Raw genomic sequence first — 6,000 nt, forward strand, 5'->3', positions numbered from 1 at the left:
TTTTAATAATGTTTTTTTGAGTGTCTCAAACTAATTACCAAACCAAACGTCACTGTCAAGTGTCAAAAAGGGCAAATAGCTAAGCTTCGCGATTTTATCAAAAAATATTGAATCGAATAGTAAACCAACAAGACCCACAATCAACTCAAATGACTAACTCCTATTCCTTATCAATATTTAAGTAATCTTAATGACTGACTGACAGTCACAACAACAAGCAGTATGAAGAACGGAACTCACCTCGCAATGATAACAAGTGTACCCACCGTAACAGTAACACTGATGATTTGAAAACATTTTCAAAACAAAACAAGATCTTTTAATTACAATGGTGGAACCTGAGATGCCGTTTGCGTGTGTTATGCCAAACTGTGGCATGACGTTCACGAACGAAGACCATTTGCACGTACACACGAAGAAACATGACATGGTGTTGCAATTGGGGATGGAGCAGAAGGCTGCATTCGTGGGTGAGCAGTTTTTTTTTTAATTTTATCATTCGGAGAGGTAAAGTCAAAGGTTATATCACCGCGGCGTTAATAGCTGTTTTTCTTCCTATTTTTGAGAGTATAGGCTAAGGTCGAAGTCCTTATCGCCTCGGCATTAGAGAGCGAGAGAGAGAGAGAAATAGAGAGTTAGATAAAGATACATACACACAAACAGACAGAGAGGGACACATTTATTTGCATATATTCAATAAAGAAAAAACTATAAATAGTTTAAGAAAAATAATAATTAAACCTTGCAGTAAAAAAACATTATATATCATGTTTTTTTTTTAATTTCCTTATACTGTCAGTATTATGCTGCAATATATGTACCTACTATAGCTTTATATCACAGGTGATGTATTGATTTGTATTTTTCCATCTTTGCCCCTCTCTTGTGAACATCACAGTCATGGATAATGCAAACCTCTTAATGTTAAAGAAACTGCAAGATTAATAAGTTGTTAATAAGGCAATACATATGTTTCAGCGGACCAGACCCCGACACCGACCCGCTTCATCCGCAACTGCGAGGAGGTGGGGCTGTTCCAAGACCTGCTTAACCCGTTCGATGAGGGCTTCAAAAGGGCTATGGAGACTAAGTCATTACATTTTTTTTTCTACCTTTAATATACTGTCCAAAAGAAAATAGAGGTCAAATAGTTTTATTGGTAGAACAGAAATACTGATAAATATAATTCTTTGTAACATTCCTTGTCTAGAAAATGTTTTTATTAATACAACATAGCACTATACAAATACTTTTCATTCAATCAAATGTATTCAGATAAAATCGCAAACATATTATTGATTTAATTATACCGATGGAACTCAAGTGACCCTTATTTTCTTCTGACTGGTTCTTTCAGAGCGTTCCATCCTTTTCCCAAAATAACAGTGTCATAAATCAACCGTGTGCCAAAAGAGTTGTTTCTCATAGCGTCTGTATACCATAAGATCCGTTTCTTGTAGCATCCGTAATGCCATAAGATCCGTTTCTCATTTTCCGTATTGTAAAGAGGTTTCATAAATACACATAACTACCTACATGGGGTGTGGCGTCAGATATTTCCGTGGTAAAGCCGAAACAAAGTTCGCTTACATCTTTTACATATGTGCCTTTATGGAGCTTTTTTGTTAGTGTTGTGTGCTACCCTACATTTGACAGTGACGTTAAGAAGACGTTGAGAATGCGGGTAGTTGTGCGCTGGTGTTAGTTTCGTCGGGCAGTCGCGTGAGCAGAGCGGTGGCGCGTAGTGCACGTGGTGCGGCAGCCGCCAAGTCGCTTGCTCCTATGAAGAAGAGCAACGAATTAGCCCGAAACATGTCGAGCTAAACTCGATTTAAGACGTGATTATTTAGGAAAAGGTAGTGACGGGAACGGATGTTTTGGGAAACGGGCAGAATGTTCCGAAAGGTGACTGGTATTTGCAAAAGCCATGGTAATCTGGTGGTTCGACCTATGGCCGCTTAAGGGTTTGCTCGATCCAGATAACCTACCTGAATAAGCACTTAAGGTAGAAACACACAAGGGATGTTATGGAGCGCCGTATCCGTAACCGAAACTATCGGATATCCAATAGTACATGTGTCTTAAGGGCGGTAAATAAAGTCTATTAGAAGCCCGAAGTCGAAGACTGAGGGGCTTTAATGAGTCGATGTTCGTAATTCTAGTACCGCCCGTGCGACATACAATGTTTTTCATCACATTTGCAAGTAAAATTTTATATTTCTAAAAGAAAAAATATAATTCTTCCAAATATTGGCGTTACCTTAGGCTGCGCTCTTGGCAGCGCCGCCCTCCCCCTCCCTCAGCATGTGCCTGAGTTGCGTGTGCATGTGGTCCTGCAGCAGCGCGCGCAGCGCCATCAGTACGGGCACTGACTCATTGACCAACCTTGGGCTTCATGACAATAAAAATAGTACGGGCAATGACTCATTCACCGACCACGGGTTTCATGACAAGCACATTAAGGTCAAGGGTTTTATTTGGGGGGTTGCAACCAAGGTAGCCTGCATGTTTCGACACTGTTTACGAGCAAGTGTGATAAAAACTATCCTTAACGTTTCAAGCAGGATCGAGTCTAAATGCGACATGTTGTGACGGGTTTTTGTCGACAGGGCCCAGTTTCTCGAAGCATATTAGCCTAATAAATGTTTTCTCTCATTTTCTCATACAATTTATGAGAGAAAGCACTAATATTATTATACTAATAAGCTTTGAGAAACAGGGCCCTGATAACCCTCTGTAACCTATCTATTGTTTATTATTTATTTATTTTATTTATTGAGAAACAAACAGTCATATATAAACATGAAATTGTAGACAAAGAAATACAAGCAGACCTATAGTTATTAGTTAGTTAGTTATTATTTTTATTTCTATTGCTTAGTCGTAAGTTACGACTCGTAACTTTTACAATTAAAGTCGAATCATTTATATTCCCATTTGTATTTTACTTTGGCCTCTGGAGCAGAGGATCGTGGGTTCAAACCCCGGCTCGCACCTCTGAGTTTTTCGAAATTATATTTGAAATTTACCCCGAGATTTACGGTGAAGGAAAACATCGTGAGGAAACCTGCAAACCTGCGAAGCTATTCAATGGTGTGTGTGAAGTTCCCAATCCGCACTGGGCTCGCGTGGGAACTACGGCTCAAGCCCAGCAGTGGGACGTAAATAGGCTGGGATGATGATGGTGACTGTAATTCTATGTTGTTGTTGTTGTTGTAACTCTTTATTGTACATAAAACATGAAAATTACAATTAATGAGAGAAAGAGATGTACAAAGACGAACTTATCCCTTAAAGGGATCTCTTCCAGTTAACCTTTAACCTAAATTTGTAAATTAGTTTCTAGAAAATTAAGTACGACGACAAGCGAAGCGAGGAGTCTTAGGTGAAATTGTGATTCCTACGCGCGATACGAGCGAGCGAAGCAAGCGCGCCGCGGCTACTTCCAGCGAAGCACCAGGACTACGTTAGGAAATAACTTCTCAGTTTACTCCTCGCACTTGGCCCTAATATTGTGCATAAAAACATGTGCACCCTCATCATCAGCCCGAAGACGTCCACTGCTGGACAAAGCCCTAAGAACGCCACAATGAACGGCAACTCGCCACTTGCACCACCGGTTACCCGCAATTCGAACGATGTCGTCAGTCCACCTGGTGGACTGCGTTGGCGTTCGTCTCCCGGTTCGTGGTCGCCACTCGAGGACTTTTCTCCCCCAACCGTTATCTGTTGTTCGAGCGATGTCGCCCGCCCATTGCCACTTAACTTGCATATTTTTACAGCTGATTACATACATACATACATAAATCACGCTCTTTCCGTAGGGGTAGGCAGAGACCACTTCTTTCCACTTGCTACGATCCTTACATACTTGTTCGCTTCGTCCACTTTCATTATTCCCTTCATACATGCTCTTCGGTTTAGGTACTCTTGACCTGGCCTTTTTCAAGACGTCCCTGATTTGGTCTCGAAACGACCGCCAAGGTATACCCATACACTTTTTCGTCAATCGTTCTTCATTCATTCTCTCGACATGGCCAAACCATCTCAGCATACCTTTCAAATTTTTGTCACTACATCTTCTTTCAGACCACAACGTTTCCTTATCTCACTATTTCTTATCCTGTCACTCAGTTTAACTCGTATCATACTTCTTAACGCACTCATCTCAACTGCATTTATTCTGCTTTCATGTTTGCCATACCCAACTTTCACTTCCGTACATGAGTGTCGGAACCAAACCCCCCCATGCACTACAGCTGATTCTTGACGAATTTCCGTATTTCGAATTCTATCGCGCAAAGAAACCCAAAGCATAGCTCTCTCCATAGCTCGTTGCGTTGCTCTCTAGAAGGCCAACAGTCAAGGACCACGTCTCAGAGCCATAAGTCATCACCGGCAACACACACTGATCGAAGACAAAAACATGTTACAGGACTGGCATTCTGTGCCTGGAGTCAGCAGCTGCAGGGACTTCTTCTGATGACGTCCTCCACACTCCGCAAATGGGTTCCCCCTGGCAGATGGAGACTCTACTCTGTACACCACAAAATCAAAGGAATATAACAATCAGCAGGTAAGAGCGTTTTAAAGCTCAAATCACAGACGCTACGAAATATCCTACGATCAAACTGCACTGTTGGATCAGTCCGATTTATCGTAAACTAGCTTTTGCCCGCGGCCTCGCCCGTGTGGAATTCGGTTATCGCGCACTGTTCCCTCGGGAGCTGTGCATTTTTTCGGGATAAAAAGTAGCCTATGTCACTCTCTGGCCCATAAACTATCTCTATGCCAAAAATCACGTCGATCCGTCGCTCCGTTTCGACGTGAAAGACGGACAAACACACACACTTTCGCATTTATAATATTAGTATGGATTCTCACGTCACACACACGATAGATACAGTTTATCGTAGCGAACTATTTCCATCCTCTACAGACTTTACGCATATAATATCAAACACAGATATTAGCGTTTATAATTAATAATTATTAGTACCTACGTTCGAGTAATTATCACTATATTCAATTCAAAACTTGACGTTTATTCTAGTTCTTAAATGTTTTTCTTTATTCTGCAGTGGCAGCATCTATAACTTTTTTTATTTATAGACTTGTTTCTTTATAGATCATCGAGTGACGAATCAGGCGCAGTTAAGGAATACGAAACGACAACAATATCCAAATTAACCAATGAAGTGACGACGATCAGTCGAATAGTAGGCAAACAAGACATCTTAGACAAAGTTACTACAACCGACGATGTTTCTATAGTCAGACATGAAGATGTTAATAAAGAAATCAATGAAACAGTATCTTACACAAATAATGTTTTTAAAATACATAGCAATGTTGAAATAAGGAAAGATGGTAGTTTAACATAGAAACATCCAAACAGATGCCTAGGACTCTAATATCTTATACGGATTCAGTATATAAAAGATGCTCAAGTTACTAAAGATGTTTTATTAGCTGATAGTAGTAAAATTGATAAAGCACCGCCTATAATGAGTCAGAAATCGTTAGATCATGTAGTAGACAGCCTAGAAGAACACAACGAAGCAAAAAGAAAAGATTGTCAGCTTATTAAAATGCTGAAGCGTAATTATCAGAACGCTTTGAAAAAACCTGAGATAAAAAAAGAGCCTGACATAAATAATGCAGGGTTTGATGATTTCGAGATTATAATCAAGAAACCGGATGGTAGGCAGTATAGGATGAGACCTGTAGAAGAAGAGAAGAGAATACAAGATGAAACTAAAGAGAGATTGAAGAGTAGTGCTGTCTGATAAAGCGGAGAAGAAGTCACAAGAGACTTTACAGCGGATACCAAGTATAGACACCCAAATATTGCCAAACTTATTGCTCTAACAACTGGTACATTGGTCCCAGTAACTATAGTCAATCCTAGTACAATATTACTAACAAACAACCTTCAGAAATACCAATAGTGCCTTAAATGTTAAACCAACTTAGTGGTAACTACAAGAAGACGGTTAA

General features: G+C 40.1%; 1 long non-coding RNA gene and 1 pseudogene across 1 annotated transcript in view; one reads left to right on the top strand and one right to left on the bottom strand.

The window, feature by feature from the left end:
* LOC141443371 (uncharacterized) overlaps positions 1 to 6,000 on the bottom strand; it is a 282,390-nt gene that overhangs the window by 30,985 nt on the left and 245,405 nt on the right. The window lies entirely within an intron of this gene.
* LOC141443207 (uncharacterized) lies at positions 18 to 5,951 on the top strand (annotated as a pseudogene).

The sequence above is a fragment of the Choristoneura fumiferana genome, chromosome 27, assembly GCF_025370935.1.
Source record: "Choristoneura fumiferana chromosome 27, NRCan_CFum_1, whole genome shotgun sequence".
Classification (NCBI taxonomy): Eukaryota; Metazoa; Arthropoda; class Insecta; order Lepidoptera; family Tortricidae; genus Choristoneura; species Choristoneura fumiferana.